The following is a 21,984-nucleotide window of genomic DNA, read 5'->3' on the forward strand; positions in this document are numbered from 1 at the left end:
TTTGGGCCAACAGTAAGTCCATATTATTTAGCTCCATCACTCCTCTAGTATTGCCTCTTTCGGAAGCATAGAAGTAGTCATTCTCAGCTACAGTCTCAATGACATTTATGGCTTCTTCAATGGTCTTCTTCTTGTTCAGAGACCCCCCAGATGAGTGGTCTACTGCCTTCTTTGATTCATAAGAAAGACCTTCATAGAAAATGTGTAACTGCACCCATTCATTGAACATATCTGGCGGGCACCTTCTTGTCAAGTCCTTAAACCTCTCCCATGCTTCATATAGAGTTTCACCATCTTGTTGCCTGAAGGTTTGTACCTCAGCTCTCAACCTGTTGATTCTTTGAGGAGGATAGAATCTCACCAAGAATTTGTTCACCACATCTTCCCAGGTTGTTAAACTCTCCTTCGAGAAAGATTCCAGCCATTTAGATGCTTTGTTCTTGAGTGAAAAGGGGAACAAAAGCAATCTATAGGTGTCAGGATGAACACCATTAGACTTCACAGTATCACATATCCTTAGGAATGTGGTTAGATGTTGATTGGGGTCTTCTTGGACACTTCCTCTGAATGAACAGTTGTTCTGAACAAGGGTGATGAGCTGTGGCTTTAGTTCAAAGTTATTGGCATGTATGGTTGGCTTTTGGATGCTACTTCCACAGTTTCCTGGGTTTAGATTTATATAAGAGCCCAAAACTCTTCTCTCTTGTTCAGCATGATACATTGGACCTTCTCTGCCATGGTTATGAGCCTCTTTTTCATGATGGTTCTCCATATTCTCATTCATGTTTGGTTCAAAATACTCCTCCTCTTCCTCAGTACCAACAACTCTCTTTCCTCTTGCTTCCCTCCTTAATCTAAGGAAGGTCCTCTCAGATTCAGAATCAAAGGAAGTTGAAGTCCCGCTTCTTCTACCTGTCATACAACCAACAAGGCACAAGCAAGAGAGAAAATAAATGCAGGGAGTTTCTTGTTAGAAAAGTTGTTAGTGTGAGTGATGCAATATATCAAACAGTTAGTGGGTCAGTGAACTGAATTGTAAAAAAATGAAGATAACACCACAAACGGGTAAGGGGTAAAGGGAAGAAAAAAACTAAAACTGAAAGTAAATCACTCAAACATAAATTAAATCAAACAAAAGAAAAATGCTCAATCTAGTTATCCACCAATTTAATCATTGTTGATACAAAATCAATCCCCGAAAACGGCGCCATAAACTTGATGCATGGAAACTTGTCTCTCAACAAATCTCCCTCGACAAGTATACCGAATTGTCGTCAAGTAAAAACTCACAATAGAGTGAGGTCAAATCCCACAGGGATTGATTGGTCAAGCAACTTCAATTAGAGGAATGTTCTAGTTGACCTAAGCAGAATTTGAGTTGAGAATTGCAGGAAATTAAATGGCGGGAAAGTAAAAAGCAGAAAATGTAAATGCTGGAAATAAAGAGCAAAATGTAAATGGCGGAAAATAAATTGCAGAATCTTAAATGGGGAATCGGGAATATAAGCATAAAAGTAAATGGCATATGATAAAGAGAATAGGTAAGATCAGAAACGGGGAGTTCATTGGGCTCAGGAGATGTTGTATTCTCCGGATCAAGTTCATTTTCATCTCCTCCTCAATCAATGCATTCATTGATCTCCTTGGCAATCTTAAGTGATTGAATTCCAATTCCTTGGCAACCCAATCTCTCAAATCTTGATCAATAGCCAATTCCTTGGTCTAATTGCTCATGAGAAGAGATGAAGTATGGTCACTGATTATACCACATGTATTCCCAAATCAAAGTGTTGGTAGGATTATATGTCACCATATCCATCCAAACCCCAATTTGGTCCAACATGAGAAAGCATTTCTAGCATGATCTCTTCATTCCTCTTCCAAGGTCCGAAGAGATCCAAGTATGAATAGCTTCTTTTCCAAGACAACTACCCAATAGGATAAAGATTGAAAGCTTTCTAGTAAAATCAAGAGAAAAGAAAGAAGAAGAATAATGAAAACTATTATTGATCCATCAAATTACAACAGAGCTCCCTAACCCAATGAAAGGGGTTTAGTTGTTCATAGCTCTGGGAATGGAAAGCTTAGATGGGAAATAGATTCTAAAAGTAAAATTAGAAGTTGCAGAGAAAGTAAAATTTTACAGAGAGTAGTTCTCCAAAATGCCGAAAGCTTCTCTACTAGTTCAAAACTACTCCTATATATACTACTCTTCTGATCTTTTAGTTGGCTCTTCAAGTCTTGGATATGGGCCTTTGGATCCTTGAGTTGAAGCAGTTATCATCTTCAGTGGGCTTAGCTTTGCTTGCAGAAAAACTGTGAGTTAGGCATGGACGTTAGTTAGGATGTTAGTGGTGTTAACGTTAAGTGAAAATGTGGGTTCGAGAACGTTAGTGACGATCACCTTTTTCACTAACGTTCCTAACCCAAAATGGTCCACGTTAACTTCAACGTTAGTGTCACTAACGTGACCACTAACATTGCCTCTTGGTCCTTCGCAAACGTTAGTGGCATTCACCTTTTCTAATAACGTTTGCTTGTTGCCCTTCCTCCCTACGTTAGAGTCCACGTTAGTGTAGCTAACGTGACCCTTACGTGGGCATGCCTCAGCTTCGAGAGCGTTAGTGACACTTACCTTTGTCACTAACGCTCCAAACGCCCCTTCCCACGTTAGTGCCTCACGTTAATAGTATTAACGTGGTGGTGATTGCCATCTCCAACGTTAGTGACAAAGGTGAGTGTCACTAATGTTGGCTCATCATTTCTTTCCTCCACGTTAGCTTCCACGTTAATGTAATTAACGTGGCAACTAACGTGGCTAATAGTAGCTTGGTCCAACGTTAGTGACAAAGGTGAGTGTCACTAACGTTGGCTCATCCTTGCTCCTCCCACGTTAGAGTTCACGTTAATGTAGTTAACGTGACTCTTAACGTGGCCAATTGTATCTTTTGGAACGTTAGTGGTATTCACTTTTACCACTAACGTTGGGGCTTTCTTTTTCCTCCACGTTAGCTTCCACGTTAATGTAGTTAACGTGGACACTAACGTGGGCTATGATGGCTCACGAAGCCGTTATTGTTGTTCACTTTTCTTATTAACGTTGCAAGCTAGCCTCCATTCCACGTTAATGGTCACGTTAGTTAGACTAACGTGGCTCTTAACATGGCATCTTCCTTGCTTCCTTTGTGCTAAAATCAAGCAAGTAAAGTGCATCAAAGTTAGGTTCTAACTCATGAGATCATGCATCATCTATTTTGTCATTCAATTCATGCATAATTCTCATAAAATCATGTAAAATTCACAATGTTTGCTTGAATCAAGATGTAAGTGATTATCTACCCAAAACTTGCTTATTAACTAAGAAAATGCATGAAACTACCCTAAAACAGTGAAGAAAAGGTCAGTGAAACTGGCCAAAATGCCCTGTCATCACATACTCAGCTGACCCACTTGTGCCTCCAAATTTCTAATGGAGGACCTTTTTTCAGTCATGAATGTTTGAGTGGTTTTAATTAGATCAGAGACTATGGTTGCTAAGTCAGAGTGGTTCTGCTAAGAATTCTCTGTCTGTTGCTGAGAAGATGATGGAAAATGTTTGCTATTGCTAAACCTATTTCTTCCACCATTACTGTTGTTGAAGCCTTGTTAAGGCCTCTGTTGGTCCTTCCATGAGAGATTTGGATGATTTCTCTATGAAGGATTATAGGTGTTTCCATAGGGTTCTCCTATGTAATTCACCGCTTCTATTGATGGATTCTCAGGATCATAAGCTTCTTCTTCAGATGAAGCTTCTTTGGTACTGCCTATTGCTGCCTGCATGCCAGACAGACTCTGAAAAATCATATTGACTTACTGAGTCAATATTTTGTTCTAAGCTAATATGTCATTCAGAGTATCAATTTCAAGAACTCCTTTCTTCTAATTTGTCCCATTATTCACAGGGTTCCTTTCAGAAGTGTACATGAATTGGTTATTTGCAACCATCTCAATGAGTTCTTGAGCTTCTACAGGTGTCTTCTTCAGATGAAGAGATCCTCCAGTAGAGCTGTCCAATGACATCTTAGACAGTTCAGACAGACCATCATAGAAGATACCTATGATGCTCCATTCCAAAAGCATGTCAGAAAGACACCTTCTGATCAATTGCTTGTATCTTTTCCAAGCTTCATAGAGGGATTCACCTTCCTTCTGTCTGAAGGTTTGGACTTCCACTCTAAGCTTACTCAATTTTTGAGGTGGAAAGAACTTTGCCAAGAAGGCATTGACTAGCTTTTCCCAAGAGTTCAGGCTTTCTTTAGGTTGTGAGTCCAACCATATCCTAGCTCTGTCTCTTACAGCAAAAGGGAAGAGCATAAGTCTGTAGACCTCAGGGTCAACCCCATTGGTCTTAACAGTATCACAGATTTATAAGAATTCAGCTAAGAACTGATGAGGATCTTCTAATGGAAGTCCATGAAACTTGCAATTCTGTTGCATTAGAGAAACTAATTGAAGCTTAAGCTCAAAGTTGTTTGCTCCAATGGCAGGGATAGAGATGCTTCTCCCATAGAAGTCGGGAGTAGGTGCAGTAAAGTCACCAAGCACCTTCCTTGCATTGTTGGTCTTGTTGTTGTTTTCGGCTACCATGGCTTCTTCTTGTTTGAAAATTTCTGTTAGGTCCTCTCCAGAGAGTTGTGCTTTAGCTTCTCTGAGCTTTCTCTTCAAGGTCCTTTCAGGTTCAGGATCAGCTTCAACAAGAATGCCTTTGTCCTTGCTCCTGCTCATATGAAAGAGAGGAGAAGAAAGTATGAAATCCTCTATGTCACAGTATAGAGATTCCTTGAGGTGTCAGAGGAAAAGAAGAATAGAAGGAGGAGGTAGAGAGGAAGAATTTTCGAAAACAAATTAAAAAGATTTTGAAATAATTAAAAAAAATGGTTGATGATTTTCGAAAATTTAAATTGAGGTAATAGTTAATTGATTTTGAAAAAGATTTTGAAATTAGAAATCAAAAAGATATGATTGAAAATTATTTTGAAAAAGATGTGATTGATAAGATATGATTGAAAATCAAATTATAAATGAAAGTTTTAAAATTAAAGTTGATTACTTGACTAACAAGAAATTAGAAGATATGATTCTAGAATTTAAAATTTGATCCTTTCTTAATAGGCAAGTAACAACTTGAAAATTTTGAATTAAATCATTAATTGTAGCAAGGATATTCGAAAAAAATGGAAAGAAATTGATTTTGAAAAGATATGATTGATAAGATATGATTTGAAAAAATTTGATTTTGAAAAATTATGAAAATTTGAAAAAGATTTGATTTAAAAACAAAATCTTCCCTCCTGTGCCATCCTGGCGTTAAACGCCCAAAATGGTATCCATTCTGGCGTTTAACGCCCATCCAGGTACCCTGCCTGGCATTTAGACGCCAGTTTTCCTTCCTCACTGGGCGTTTTGAACGCCCAGCTTTTTCTGTGTAATTCCTGTGCTGAATGTTATGAATCTTCAATTCTCTGTATTATTGACTTGAAAAGACACAATTTTGAAAAATTTTTTTGAATTTTCAATGATGAGAAACAATCAAAATTCAACTAATCATGGAAAACTAAGATTAAACAAACAATGCATGCAAGACACCAAACTTAGAAATTTTTATATTAGAAACACTAACAAATTGAGAATGCATATGAGAAACAACTAAACACACAAAATAATAGAATTTAAAGATCAGAGCAAGGGAATCATCAAAAACATCTTGAAGATCACGAAATCGTGATCATCAATGGCGCCAACAACTTGAAGATTAATGAAGAACAAAATTCATATATTCGAAAAATGCAAGAAGAATAAAGACATGCAATTGACACCAAATTTAAAAATTGACACTAGACTCAAACAAGAAACACAAATTATTTTTGGTTTTTGTGATTTAAAAAAAAATTTGTAATTTTTTGAAAATTAATTGGAAAAAGAGAAAATAAGGTGTTCAAAATTTTTAATGGGAATTTCAGGAATCATGCAATGTTAGTCTAAAACTTCGGTCCAGGAATTAGACATGGCTAAGCCAAGCTTTCAGTGAAAGCTTCGGTCTAAAACACTAGACATGGCCAATGGCCAGCTGATAAACCACTATTTCATGGTTTATCTTGTGCTCAATTGGGATCCCGAAGGCCATTGGAATTACAAACATTGGTGGAGATTCCGGGATGAATACAAGCATAAGCCACCATAACAAGAAGCTCATCAAATGTCCAACTTAAGGACTTTAACTAAAAGTGCTAGGTGGGAGACAACCCACCATGGTATGATCGTTCCTTTTTTATTTTTATTTAGTTTTATTTGTTTTTGAGTTTTATTTTATTTTATTGTATTGAACCTGGAGTTTTGCATAACATTCATATTAGCATTGCATTCTGCATTTTTCATGCATAAAAAAAAAAAAAACACGCACGCGACGCGGTAGCGTCATTGACGCGTCCGCGTCATCAGTGCGTTGGGAAAAAGAAAAGTGAACAGAGAGTCACGCGACAGCGTGGCTGGAGGCGTGCCTTTGGCACAAATTGATCCACGCGACCGCGTCGCTGACGCATCCGCGTCATGTGGGAACTTTGGCCTCCCACGCGACCGGGTCTCCCACGCGGCTGCGTGACATGAAAATCGACGTGAAAAGGGTGCATAGCCGAAAGTTATGCTGGAGTGGTGCTGGACTGGTGCTGAACGCCCAGCCTTACCACGCGGACGCATGGCTCACGCGTCCGCGTCACATCCCTGTCATGACCACTCACGCGATCGTGTCGACCACGCGACTGCGTCACCCTGATATTTGGCAATAATGCATTTTGAACAGAGAGTTGTGCGAGCGCGAGGCTACCCTCGCGCCAGTAGCACAAAATGCATTTGCACTTGCACATCTCAGCATGTACAATCTTTGGAGAAAAGCGCCAGTTGGAACAACCTGTCCACTTGCACATCTCAGCATGTACCGAGGACGGTGCAATCTTTAAGTGTGGGGAGGTCGATATCGATCTCCATGGGTTAGTATTTTCTTCTCAACACCAATATTTTATTTTCTTTGTTAATTGCTGCATTTGCATATTTGATTGCATATTTGTTTGATTTAGTGCATTTAGTTACTACTTGGTTGAAGTAATTTAAATTGAAAAATTTTTGTTAAATTTGTTTGAAGTTGTATTTGGAACATGGTTTTTGAGCCAAAGACCACACAACCTGTGAGATTTTGAGCTTATTTACATGGTTACATTATTTAACCATAAATTTTTATTCTTGTGTGTTCTCTTCTCTATGATTGCAATCTTTACTTTGTTTTAGTCTATATGTCCAATATTTAGTGTATTTACATGTTTGCATATGATTGAGGCCATTGTTTAATTTTAGCTCACTTATCCCAAATAAGCCTACCCTTTAAATCACCCTTGTCAGCCACTTTGAGCCTTTTAATCCCCATTTGTTCTGTATTTTACCACATCACTAGGCTTAAGCAGAAAAACAAATTAAATATCCCAATTGAATCTTTGGTTAGCTTAAGATAGTGTGTTAATTAAGTGTGGGGGAACTGTGGGAACTTGGGCTAATAAGGGAATGTATCATGTTTCTAATTTTGAATATTTGGAAAATTTGGGTACCTACTCATGTAAAACAGAAAATTAAAAATTCCATATGCATTGATATGTTATTCTAGTTTTTATGTCTCTCTAAAAAAATAAAAAAAAAAAGAGAAAAAGAAAAAAAAAGAAAAAGAGAAAAAGAAAAAGAAAAAAAAAATATAATATAAATAAATAAATAAGGGGACAAAATTACCCCAATGTTAAGTTAATAAAAGATCAATGCATATGTGATAAAATTAAAGAAAAATTGATACATGAGTATGTAATGCAAAAGTGAAGACTATGGGTAGCTAGGCATGATTTTAGAGTTATATAGAGTATATGTATGTTAGGTGAAAGCTTAGGTTAATTAAAGATTCAATTTATAAAGCTCACTTAGCCATATACATATACCCTTACCCTTACCTTAGCCCCATTACAACCTTGAAAAGACCTCATGATGTTTGCATTGGTATATTAAATATTGTTGATTGGTTAGGTGAAGAACAAATTTTAGAAAGCATGATTAGAGAAGAGTAGAGTGATTAACCCTAGACACTTGAGAGATTAGAGTGATATACACTAATAGTGAGGGTTCAATGCTTGATTCTATGTTCCCTGCTTTCATGAGCTATCTTCTTACAAGTTTACTTGTCTTTTATTGTATGATTTGAATTAGTGAAATCTGATTTATGTTTGTCTTGAAGAGCTTATTTACTTTTAACCAAGTAGGTATAAATATTTTGCATGTAGTTGCATTCATACAGATAGGTTGCATTTCATACATTCTACCATTCCTCTTCACCCCTTTATAGTTTCTCTTGAGCTTAGCATGAGAACATGCTATTGTTTAAGTGTGGGGAGGTTGATAAACCACTATTTCATGGTTTATCTTGTGCTCAATTGAGTGGATTTTATCAACTCTTTACCCACTTATTCATACTATTTGCATGGTTTTACATTTGCCTTCCTAATTATGTGCTTTGATTAAAAACATGCTTCTTTAGCCTTAAGTTCCCTATGTTTAATCCTCTCCTATTACCATTAGATGCCTTGATATGTGTGTTAAGTGATTTCAAAGATTACAGGGCAAGAATAGCTCAGAGGATGGAAAGGAAGCATGCAAAAGTGGAAGGAATACAAGAAGTTGGAGAAATTGCTAAGCTGTCCAGCTTGACCTCTTCGCACTCAAACGGTTATAACTTTAGCTACAGAGGTCCAAATGACGCGGTTTTAGTTACGTTGGAAAGCTAACGTCCGGGGCTTCGATTTGATATATAATATACCATAGTTGCCCTGACTCTAGGTGACGCGGTCGCGTGATCCACGTGGACGCGTCGCAGTGGCAAAAAACCAGCGTGGTAGATTTCTTCTCCAGCGATTTCTGAGCTGTTTTCGACCCAGTTTGCGACCCAGAAAACACAGATTTGAGGCTATAAAGTGGAAGAATGCATCCATACATGAATATGCTCTCATATTCACAGTTTTAGTATTTAGATGTAGTTTTTAGAGAGAGAGGTTCTCTCCTCTCTCTTAGGATTAGGATTTAGGATTTCTCTTAGTTTTAGGAGTGCCTCTCAATCCCAGGTTCAATGTTCCTTTTTATTTATGTTTCCAACTTAATTTATGAACTTTTCCATGTTATGATTTGAATATTTTATTTAATATAATTTGAGGTATTTTCAGATTTAATTTTGCTTTGCTTTATTTATATGAATGCTTTTAATTTAATTTAGATATTTCCCCTTTTGGCTTTGGTTAAGTAATTGGAGACACTTGAGTTATCAAACTCATTATTGATTGAAAATTGGAATTCTTCAAGAATTAATTCAAGTTCCAATAACTCTAACTTTTCCCAAGGAAAGACTAGGATCTGAGGAATAAAAATTAATTCATCCACTTAACTTACCTTCATAGTTAGAGGTTAACAAAATGAGAGAAAAATCCAATTCACATCACAATTGATAAGGATAACCAGGATAGGACTTTCAGTTCTTATACCTTGCCAAGAGTTTTATTATCTATTTAATTTAATACAATTTATTTTCTTGCCATTTACTATTCTCACTTTTTATCTTATACATTAAAAACCCCCAATTTACAAACTCATAACCAATAATAAGAACACCTCCCTGCAATTCCTTGAGAAGACGACCCGAGGTTTAAATACTCGGTTATCAATTTTAAAAAGGGGTTTGTTACTTGTGACAACCAAAACGTTTGTAAGAAAGGTTGATTGCTTGGTTTAGTAACTATACTTGCAACGAGAGTTTACTATAACTTCTAAACCATCAATCAACAGTTCTTCACCAGCCAAGCTTTAGCAGATCATTACATTCAACATCAAGATTGATAGAAATCAATAAGCTTTTGTGGTGATAGGTTGAAACCTCGGTCCAAAAGATTAGACATGGCTTCACAGCCAGCCAAACTTCAACAGATCATCATGAAACTCTATAATTCATTCTTAAAAATTCTGAAGAACATAGAATAAATATATATATTTTTTTTGAGATTTTTTCGAAAATAAGAAGCAAAAAGCTTAAACATAAAATAAAATTACCTAATCTGAGCAACAAGATGAACTGTCAGTTGTCCAAACTCGAACAATCCCCGGCAACGGCGCCATAAACTTGGTGCAAGAAATTGTGATCATTAATGGCGCCAACAACTTGGTACGCACAATTGTAATCTCAACTCTTTGTCACAACTCCGCACAACTAACTAGCAAGTGCACTGGGTCGTCCAAGTAATAAACCTTACGTGAGTAAGGGTCGATCCCACGGAGATTGTCGGCTTGAAGCAAGCTATGGTCATCTTATAAATCTCAGTCAGGCAGATTCAAATGGTTATGGAGAATTGATAATTAAAAGATGAATAAAACATAAAATAGGATAGAGATATTTATGTAATTCATTGGTGAGAATTTCAGATAAGCGTATGAAGATGCTTTGTTCCTTCTGAATCTCTGTTTTCTTATTGCCTTCTTCCAATCATTCATACTCCTTTCCATGGCAAGCTTATGTTGGGTTTCACCGTTGTCAATGGCTACCTCCCATCCTCTCAATGAAAATGATCCAAATACGCTGTCACCGCACGGCTAATCAGCTGTTGGTTCTCGATCATGTTGGAATAGGATCTATTGATCCTTTTGCGTCTGTCACTACGCCCAACACTCGCGAGTTTGAAGCTCGTCACAGTCATCCCTTCCCAGATCCTACTCGGAATACCACAGACAAGGTTTAGACTTTCCGGATCTCAAGAATGCTGCCAATTGATTCTAGCCTATACCACAAAGACTCTGATCTCATGGAATGGAAGGCTCGGTTGTCAGGCGAGGCAACCATGCGTCATGAATCAGGAGGCTAAGGGATACGCACTCAATCGATGGTAGAATGGAGGTGGTTGTCAGGCACGCGTTCATAGGTGAGAATGATGATGAGTGTCAGGATCATCACATTCGTCAGGTTGAAGAACGAGTGTATATCTTAGAGAAGAAATAAGCTTGAGTTGAATAGAAAAACAATAGTACTTTGCTTTAATTCATGAGGAACAGCAGAGCTCCAAACCTTAATCTATGGTGTGTAGAAACTTCACCGTTGAAAATACAAAAGTAATGAAGGTTCAAGCATGGCCGAATGGCCAGCCCCCATAAAGGTCTAAGATAGCATAAGACTAATCAAAGATTGAAAATACAATAGCAAAAGGTCCTATTTATAGATAACTAGTAGCATAGGGTTTACAGAAATAAGTAATTAATGCAGAAATCTTCTTCCGAGCCCACTCGGTGTGTGCTTGGGCTAAGCATTGAAGCTTTCACATGTAGAGACTTTTCTTGGAGTTAAACGCCAGCTTTTGTGCCAGTTTGGGCCTTTAACTCCAACTTTTATGCCAGTTCTGGCGTTTTGACGCCAGAATTTCTATGCTTACTTAGAACGCCAGTTTGGGCCATCAAATATCGAGCAAAGTATGAACTATTATATATTGCGGGAAAGCCCAAGATGTCTACTTTCCAACTCAATTGAGAGCACGCCAATTCGGCTTCTGTAGCTCCAGAAATTCCACTTTGAGTGCAGGAAGGTCAGAATCCAACAGCATCTGCAGTCCTTTTCCAGCCTCTGAATCAGATTTTTGCTCAGGTCCCTCAATTTCAGCCAGAAAATACCTGAAATCACAGAAAAACACACATACTCATAGTAAAGTCCAGAAATGAGATTTTTGAATAAAATCTAATAAAAACATAATAAAAATTAACTAAAATATACTAAAAACATACTAAAAATAATTCCAAAAAGCGTATAAATTATCCGCTCATCACAACACCAAACTTAAATTGTTGCTTGTCCCCAAGCAACTAAAACAAAGTAGGATAAAAATAAGAGAATATACAATGAATTCCAAAAATATCTATGAAGATTAGTATTAATTAGATGAGCGGGGCTATTAGCTTTTTGCTTTTGAACAGTTTTGGCATCTCACTTTATCCTTTGAAGTTCAGATGAGTGGCATCTATAGGAACTCAGAATTCAGATAGTGTTATTGATTCTCCTAGTTCAGTGTATTGATTCTTGAACACAGTTACTTTATGAGTCTTGGCTGTGACCCTAAGCATTTTGTTTTCCAGTATTACCACCGGATACATAAATGCCACAGACACATAACTGGGTGAACCTTTTCAGATTATGACTCAGCTTTGCTAGAGTCCCCAATTAGAGGTGTCCAGAGCTCTTAAGCACACTCTTTTTGCTTTGGACAACGACTTCAACCGCTCAGTCTCAAGTTTTCACTTGACACATTCATGCCACAAGCACATGGATAGGGACAGCTTGGTTTAGCCGCTTAGACCAAGATTTTATTCCTTTTGGCCCTCCTTTCCATTAATGCTCAAAGCCTTGGATCCTTTTTATTTTACCCTTGCCTTTTGGTTTAAAAGGCTATTGGCTTTTTCTGCTTGCTTTTTCTTTTTCTTTCTTTTTCTATTTTTTTCGCCATTTTTATTTATTTATTCATTTATTTTTGCAAGCTTTGTATTCACTGCTTTTTCTTGCTTCTAGAATCAATTATATGATTTTTTAGATTATCAACTAACATTTCTCCTTTTTCATCATTATTTCAAGAGCCAACAATTTTAACATTCATGATCAACAAATTCAAAAATATGCACTGTTCAAGCATTCATTCAGAAAAACAAAGAGTATTGCCACCACATTAAAATAATTAAACTATTTTAAAATTTGAAATTCACGTTTTTCTTTTTCTTTTTCAGAAAACATTTTTCATTTAAGAAAGGTGATGAATTCATAGGACATTCATAGCCTTAAGGCATAGACACTAAGATACTAATGATCATGTAATAAAGACACAAACATAGATAGAACATAAAGCATTAGGAATGAAAAACAGAAAAATAAGAACAAGGAAATTAAAGAACGGGTCCACCTTAGTGATGGCGGTTTGTTCTTCCTCTTGAAGGTCCAATGGAATGCTTGAGCTCCTCAATATCTCTTCCTTGCCTTTGTTGCTCCGCCCTCATGACTCTTTGGTCTTCTCTAATTTCATGGAGGAGGATGGAATGCTCTTGGTGCTCCACCCTTAGTTGTCCCATGTTGGAACTTAATTCTCCGAGGGAGGTCTTGATTCTCTCCCAATAGTTTTGTGGAGGAAAATGCATCCCTTGAGGCATCTCAGGAATCTCATGATGAGGAATTTCCTTATGCTCTTGGTGAGGTTCATGAGTGGGCTCTCTTGTTTACTCCATCCTTTTCTTAGTGATGGGCTTGTTGATAAACCACTATTTTATGGTTTATATTGTGTTTAATTATGTGGTTTTATCATGATCTTTACCCAATTATTCATTAAATAAGCATGCATTTATAATTCCTTCCTAAAGTTATTGCATGATTGAAAACTTGCTTCCTAGAGACTTTTAATTATGTATTTTATTTCTCCTTTATTCCATTCGATGTCGTGATCTGTGTGTAAAGTGTTTCAGGCTTTATAGGGCATGAATGAGTTGGAGATTGGAGAGGAAGCTTGCAAAAATGGAAGGCACACAAGGAATTGAGGAGATGACCCAAGAAGTGACACGGCCGCATGGATGACGCGACCGCGCGAAAGAGAGAAAATCGCAGTCACGCGGCCGCATGGATGACGCGACCGCGCGGCATGGAATAGCACAAGCGACGTGGAGGCGTGGACGACGCGTCCGCGTGGCAAAGCGAAATGCCGAATGACGCGTCCGCTTGAATGACGCGTCCGCGTGACATGCGCGATCTGCATAATCTGCAGAATCGCTGGGGGCGATTTCGGGCCTTATTTTGACCCAGTTTTCGGCCCAGAAAAGCAGACTAGAGCCAGAGAACATGCAGAAACCAACAACAACATTCATTCCGCATAGTTTTAAGTTTTTAGATCTAGTTTTCCTCTCCTCTAGGTTTTCTCTCTACACATTCATAGTTTTTAGGATTTGTTATGTTCATTGTTTTTGCATTGGGATATTGAGAAGAGTTATTGCCTCATCAAGACTTCGACATTCTAGTTCGTTCTCTTTACTTGTCTCTTACTCTTCCATGTTCCTTAATTTACTTAATTTTACTATTGGATTATTTTAGCATTTATTAATAGAAGAATTACTTTTATTTTTAATTAATCTTTTGATCATTATTTATCATGTCTTTCGTTAATTCCCTTCCTTATGTTATGAATCTTACATTTACAATGAGCGAGTAGTTCCCTAACTTGATGGGGAGTTGATTGAAAGGAACCCTTGAGTTGGAATGCTCAAGAGAAAGATTGTAATTGGGTTTATTGTTGGATTGCTCCCTAGTCACTAACACCAATCCTCCCAAGAGCGGATTGGAACTTGTGAATAGAAACAGCATTCCAGCTTGTTTGACTTTCGCTTACTTAGTAAGGGACAACTAAACATAATAACCCTCAATTGTCAATTAATCTTGAGAGTACTCCAACAAGAATAGGGCTTCCAGCTAATCAACTCCCAGTCAAGGCTTTTATTTAAATTTATATAAATTCTCTAATTTAATTTTCTGCCATTCAACTCAACCCTTTTTGAAAACATCTGATTAATAGAATAGCACACTTTTCTGCAACTCGTTGGGAGACGACCTGAGATTCATACTCCCAGTATTTTAATTTTAATTTCTGTGACACCCTTCTAAATTGATAAGTGGATTTCTGGTTGGTTGAGAACTATACTTGCAACGCATATTTTATTATCATTCTTAACTCGCCAATTTCTGCCAACATCAATTTTTGGTGCCGTTGCTGGGGAGTTGCAATAGAGTGCTAAAGTTATTAATTGGAATTTATTTATTTGCATTTTGTTTTATTTTGCTACTATGAGTTGCTTTTTTCTTTCGTTAGATGACACGTTCACTTCCTGATCCAAGCTTGCTAGTAATCGATCTTGAGATTGAAAGAACTATTTCACGAATAAGGCAAGCTCGGCGTCGGTTAGTCCTCTCTGAGGGCAGATCTGAAATGCCACTTGAGAAAGAAACCAGCCCCCGTTCTACTGATTCGGTTGATTTACGTACAGGTAACATGGCAGCTGCCAGAAGAGTTACTATCCAGGAGGAAGGAGCCCCTGATTTTACAATGCAACCATTTCAAGCGCATCACCCAGCGGTGGCTACAGACTTTGAAATAAAGACCGCACTGCTCAATTTGATGCCCAAGTTTCATGGCTTACCTGCTCAAGAGCCTATCAAGCACTTGAGAGATTTTCAAGCAGCCTGTTCTACTGTCAGGCGTGATGGTGCAGATGAAACTTCAATTTTGCTAAAAGCTTTCCCGTTTTCTCTTGAGGGAAAGGCAAGAGAGTGGTACTACACTCAACCAGCAGCAATTGTATCCAACTGGGATACACTGAGAAAAGAATTCTTGGAAAAGTTCTTTCCAGCTAAAGTTACTGATAAACTAAGGAAAGATATTTCCATGATTGTTCAGGATGATTCTGAAACTCTCTATGAGTACTGGGAGCACTTCAATAATCTTCTGGAAGCATGCCCCCACCATATGATTGACAAGATAGTGTTACTCGGTTATGTCACACAGGGCATGAGGCCCCAAGATAAGACCACATTGGAAAGTACTAGAAATGGGTCTATGAAAAAGTACAAGACCACTGATGAGGCATGGCAATTGATCAGTGACTTAGCTGAATCTACTAGGAATCACAGGCAGAAACAAGGCCGTACAAAAGCCGTTGCAGAAGTATCCTCTAGCAGAGAGACTACTGCTTTAACTCAGAGTATCTGTGAAATGACCAACTTGCTGAAGCAGATGCAATTGAATCAACAAGAAGTTCAGCAAGCTCAACCTTTTCCACCACAGCAAAACCAACAGTTAGTCCCACAGAGAGTTTGCGGAATCTGCGCTGATTATAGCCATTATACTGATGAATGTCTGCAGCTCCAGCAGGAAGACAACACCGTGGCAGCCACACAAAACTTCTATGACCGCCCCAACCAAGGGTACAATCAAGGTGGCAATTACAACCACGGATGGCAAGACAATTCTAACCAGAATTGGAGGGACAACAACAACATAGGAGCCATAGATAATCAGGAAAATCAGAGGTGGAATAACAACAACAACAACAGGCAGCAGAATCAGAATCAGCCTTACAAAGCACCTCACCTAAGGCAATCCCAAGGACCACAAAATACCCTATAGCAGACCTCTCAATTTACCTATCCTTCTTCATCTGCTAATGATGACTTACTACAATCTATTGATCGGAGACAGCAGACCATGGAAAATAACATTAATGCCACTCTAAATGGTCTGATCGCTACTTTGCAAGCTCTTGTCTCCCAGATTGGATCAATGAACAACTCCAATAACCAACCTTTGAGCTCCAGTGGAATCCCCTCTCAACCATTACCCAATCCAAAGGGTGGCATCAATACCATCACCTTGAGGTCCGAAACTACACTGCGGGAGAGGAATCAAGAGGAACCAAACCCACCAGAACACGCCTCAGCTGAAGAGGTAGTGGAAATAGAAGATGCTGAAGAGGAAGTGGACATACAGAACATGGCTGAAGAAGAAGAAGTGCAACCACGAGAGGAAGCACTAAAAGGCGCAGACACTGCAGAAGACACCACTCCTATTCCATTTCCACAACTTGCAAGGAAGCCCAGGAAACAGCTGGAACCTGATCCAAAAATGGTAGAGAGATTCAAAAAGGTTAAGGTAACTGTTCCTCTATTTAATGTTATTCAACAGGTACCTAAGTATGCAAAGTTTCTAAAAGATTTATGTATACATAAAGACAAAATTAATGAATTAGAAACTATTCCTTTAGGAAGTTCCATATCTGCTTTAATGAGAGGTTTACCTGAAAAGTGTAGTGACCCAAGTCCTTGTATAGTTAATTGTACTATTGGTGGTGTGATAATTTCTGATTGCATGTGTGATTTAGGAGCATCTGTAAGTATAATGCCTTTGTCTATATATGATATTTTGAGGCTCCCTCCCTTAAAAAGGTCGGCAGCTCGTTTTGTGTTAGCAGATAAAAGCATTATCACAGTGGCTGGAGTTGCTGAAGATGTATTAGTGGGCATTAAGGGGCTCACATTTCCCATTGATTTTTATATCCTGGAGATGCCCCAGAATGCCTCAGATAAGCCATCATCAATCCTACTCAGAAGACCATTCCTGAAGACCTCAAAGTTTAAATTAGATGCTTTTTCAGGAACATACTCTTTTGAAATCGATGGCCGAGTAGTGATTTTCAATCTGAACGGAGTTATGAAGCACCCACCGGAGGATTACTCTATCCTCAAGTGTGACATTATAGATGAAACCATGGCTGAATTTCACCAGGAGGAATTTGAAGAGAAGCACACAGGATAAGGTCCAAGTGTGGGGACATTCTCAGAGGACAATGAAAGTGCCTTACCACTATTACCAGCTCCAGACAACCCAGAGCCTGAACAAGATCATAAGTTGGAATTAAAACCCCTTCCTCCACACCTCAAATATGCTTACCTTGAAGACGGGCAGAAGTTTCTGGTTATCATTGCAAGGGAACTCACTTCTCAACAGGAAGAGCAGCTACTTGGTGTGCTGAGGAGGCACAAGAAGGCAATTGGTTGGAGTTTGGCAGACATAGTAGGCATAAACCCTCAAGTCTGTGAACATAGAATATTTTTAGAAGAGGGAGCAAGACCTGTCCGTCAACCCCAAAGAAGACTGAACCCCACTATCCTAGAGGTTGTCAAAAAGGAAGTGACCAGACTACTAGAGGCAGATATCATCTATCTCATCTCAGACAGTGAATGGATAAGCCCAGTACAAGTAGTGCCAAAGAAGTCTGGAGTCACTTTAGTGAAGAATGAGCATGGAGAGCTCCTGACAACCAGAGTTCAGAACGCTTGGAGGGTCTGCATTGACTACAGACGCCTCAACCAAGCCACCCGTAAGGATCACTATCCTCTTCCATTCATTGATCAAATGCTGGATCGCCTGTCAGGTAAATCGCATTATTGTTTTTTAGATAGTTACACAGGTTATTTCCAGATTCATATAGCTCCTGAGGATCAGGAAAAGACCACTTTTACATGTCCTTTTGGGACTTATGCTTACAAGAGAATGCCCTTTGGCTTGTGCAATGCACCAGCTCCTTTCCAGAGGTGCATGATGAGTCTTTTCTCTGATCTTATTGAGGACTGTATGGAGGTTTTTATGGATGATTTTAGTGTTTATGGCGATTCCTTTAGCCTTTGCTTAGCTGGATTATCTAGAGTATTAGATAGGTGTGTCAGTACAAACCTGGTATTAAATTTTGAAAAATGTCACTTTGTGGTTAAACAAGGGATTGTACTAGGACATGTTGTGTCTAATACTGGAATTTCGGTAGATCCAGCAAAGATGGATGTTATTTCTAGTTTACCTTACCCCTCTTCTGTGAGGGAGGTCCGTTCTTTCCTTGGCCATGCAGGTTTCTACAAGAGATTTATTAAGGACTTCAGTAAGGTAGCACTTCCCTTATCCAGGCTACTGGAGAAAGATATTGAGTTCGAGTTCAGTGAAAATTGCAAACAAGCGTTTGATAAGCTGAAGACCGTACTGACTCAAGCTCCAATTGTGAGAAGACCAGACTGGAGCCAACCATTTGAAATAATGTGTGATGCTTCTAACCATGCCGTAGGAGCAGCACTAGCTCAGCGTGAAGGTAAGGATCCTTTTGTTATTGCTTACGCGTCTAAAACTTTAGATGTCGCTTAGTCGAATTACACTACTACTGAGAAAGAGCTTCTTGCTATTATTTTTGCTCTGGATAAATTCCGAGCCTATTTACTTGGTACTAAAGTAGTAGTGTATTCAGACCACGCAGCTCTAAAGTATTTATTATCTAAAAAGGAGTCCAAACCAAGACTTATACGTTGGATACTGCTATTACAAGAATTTGATTTAGAAATTAAGGATAGGAGTGGTAACCAGAATCTAGTGGCAGACCACTTGAGTCGCCTTAAACATATTACAGATGACTCCACTCCTATAGCTGATAATTTTCCATTTGATAACCTGCAAGCAGTATCTAAGATAGTCCCTTAGTATGCACCTCTAGCTAATTATCTAGTTAGCCGCACTTTTCCTCCGAACTTTTCTAAGCATCAAAGAGACAAGCTGAAAAGCGAGTCCAAATATTATATATGGGATGACCCATATTTATGGAGATGTGGCGCTGACCAGGTAATTAGACGGTGTGTGCCTCAATCAGAATTCCAGTCCATCTTAGAGGCCTGTCACTCATCTGAGAGTGGAGGACATTTTGGCCCTCAAAGAACTGCTAGAAAAATCTTAGACTGTGGATTCTGGTGGCCTACTCTTTTTAAGAACGCTGCTGAATTTTGTAGATCTTGTTTTCCATGCCAGAAATTTGGTAATATATCCAGAAAGGATAAGATGCCTCAACAAATTATGCTTTTTTGTGAAATTTTTGATGTTTGGGGCATTGACTTCATGGGTCCATTTTTCGAATTCCAATGGTTATTTCTATATATTGTTAGATGTGGATTACGTTTCCAAATGGGTGGAAGCAATTCCTACCCGCAATGATGATGCTAACACTGTTGTTTCCTTTGTGAGAAACCATATTATTTGTCGCTTTGGATCACCACGAGCAATCATGAGTGATCAAGGCACCCATTTTTGTAACAGGAGACTAACAGGACTAATGAAGAAGCATGGGATAATTCATAAAATTGCAACAGCCTACCATCCTCAGACTAATGGGCAAGCTGAGGTGTCAAATAGAGAGATAAAGCGTATCTTGCAGAAGATAGTCAAACCTTATAGAAGAGACTGGAGCACCAGTCTACAAGATGCACTCTGGGCATACAGAACAGCATACAAAACACCCATTGGGATGAGTCCTTTCCGCTTGGTTTATGGAAAAGCTTGTCATCTCCCTGTTGAAGTGGAGCATAAAGCCTTTTGGGCAGTAAAGGAATGCAACATGGGAATTGAAAAAGCCGGAGCTGAAAGGAAGTTGCAACTGCAGGAATTGGAGAGCCTTCGCCTAGAAGCTTTTGAGAACTCAAGACTATACAATGAGAAGATGAAGGTTGTACATGATCAGCACATCAAGAGGAAAGAGTTCCAAGCTGGGGACTTAGTCCTCCTTTACAAATCTCGACTGAGGCTCATGCCAGGCAAGTTGAGATCAAGATGGGAAGGTCCATACAGAGTAGAGAAGGCCGAACCGTACGGAGTTTATCACCTAAGCCATCCTTCAAGCTCTGAACTTATCAAAGTTAATGGACATCGTTTAAAGCTGTACCATGGCGAGAAGCTGAAGAAAAACAAGGAGCTTGAGATCTTCCTCTTGGAAGATCCCCACATAGCCGAAGACTGAGCTAGTGGAGCGTCCAACTTACGGACGTTAAAGCAAAGTGCTAGGTGGGAGACAACCCACCATGGTATGATCGTTCTTTTCCTTATTTTTAATTTTCTTATTCAATAACTCTTCTCTTCATTAGTACATTTCGTGCATCTGCATTTCCATACTTTTATTTTTAATTAAATAAAATAAAAAATAAAGAAAATCACGCGATGAGACCGCTTCATTGACACGTCCGCGTCGCAAGGAGATGGAAGACAACAATAATTTGAACATAGAGTTATGCAGGAGCAAGGTTGGAGGTGTGCCAATGGCACAAATTGTCCCACGCGACCGCGTCATATGGGAATAATGGCCTCCTACGCGACCGCGTGACCCACGCGGCTGCGTGACCGAGATTTCGACGTCAAAGTGGTGCACGACCGAAAGTTGTGCGAGAGTGGTGCTGGATTGGTGTTGAACGCATAATCCTTCTCACGCGATCGCGTGCCTCACGCGTCCGTGTCATATCCTTCTAAAAGCCCACTCACGCGATCGCATGCCCCACGCGATCGTGTCACCCAAAATTTGGCACTAATATGATTTTGAACAGAGAGTTGTGCGAGTGCGAGGCTACCCTCGCGCCATTAGCCTAAAACGGGTCACGCGACCGCGTGACCGACGCGATCGCGTCAATCAGTTTCAACACAAGTCGCGCGACCGCGTGCCTCACGCGACCGCGTCGCTTGCACCACACAGTTTTCCTAATTTGCCAATTATCTTATCTTTCTCTTCCCCAAATCCTATTTTTCTTTTTTCCCTCCTTAATTCTCCCTTCTTCCTTCTTCCTTCTCTCTCACTTTTTACACTTTCTACTCTCTCTCTCACCTCCATTAACAAGGTTTTCTTTTCTTCCCCTCTCCTTACTTTTCTATTTTTCTTCTCATTTTTATATATTATCTTCTTTTGTTTTCTTTTTACTTTCATTATTCATATTTACTTTTTCTTTCTTTTTTCTTTTTTTTTTACTTGGTGTTAGAAATTTATTTGAGTTATTATTTCTCATTATATGCTTGTGGATTGTTCTAAATTTGTTTGACAATTATATATTACTTTTTAAGGGATCACTTGCATGTTCAAATTCTTATTTTCAAGAGCTCCTTCTACATGCATGCTATGCATTTGTGAAAAAGCCCATATGGCATTATGAACTTCTCTACATTTTTCTACTCTAATATTCAATGCTTGCTTTTCACAAATTCCCTTTACTATTGTATTAATTAAAATTAATTGTCAATACAAACGTGATGGTTTGTTACGAGTGATGCTTGATCTATGCTACTCATGCCCTTTGCCGGCATGCCAATAAACACCTTGCATTCACTTGTCATCATATGCACTAGCTATTTTCCATTAATGAGTTTTCACATGTACTCATGAGCGTGTGTTAACATCATTTACCTTTTAATGTGTATTTATAACCATCCTTTTCCGTTCTCTTCCTTGCTCTATCTCTTTGAATTTAATTTACTTTCTCTT

General features: G+C 38.8%; 2 non-coding genes across 2 annotated transcripts; one reads left to right on the top strand and one right to left on the bottom strand.

Moving 5' to 3' along the window:
* Window positions 1-224: 224 nt before the first annotated feature.
* Window positions 225-331, top strand: LOC112732108 (small nucleolar RNA R71). Its single transcript, XR_003167846.1, has one exon. It is a non-coding gene; the product is annotated as a small nucleolar RNA R71 (small nucleolar RNA).
* A 15,196-nt stretch (window positions 332-15,527) lies between these two features.
* LOC112732183 (small nucleolar RNA R71) lies at window positions 15,528-15,635 on the bottom strand. The gene has a single exon (XR_003167919.1). It is a non-coding gene; the product is annotated as a small nucleolar RNA R71 (small nucleolar RNA).
* Window positions 15,636-21,984: the final 6,349 nt, after the last annotated feature.

This window comes from Arachis hypogaea, chromosome 12 (assembly GCF_003086295.3).
Source record: "Arachis hypogaea cultivar Tifrunner chromosome 12, arahy.Tifrunner.gnm2.J5K5, whole genome shotgun sequence".
Lineage (NCBI taxonomy): Eukaryota > Viridiplantae > Streptophyta > Magnoliopsida > Fabales > Fabaceae > Arachis > Arachis hypogaea.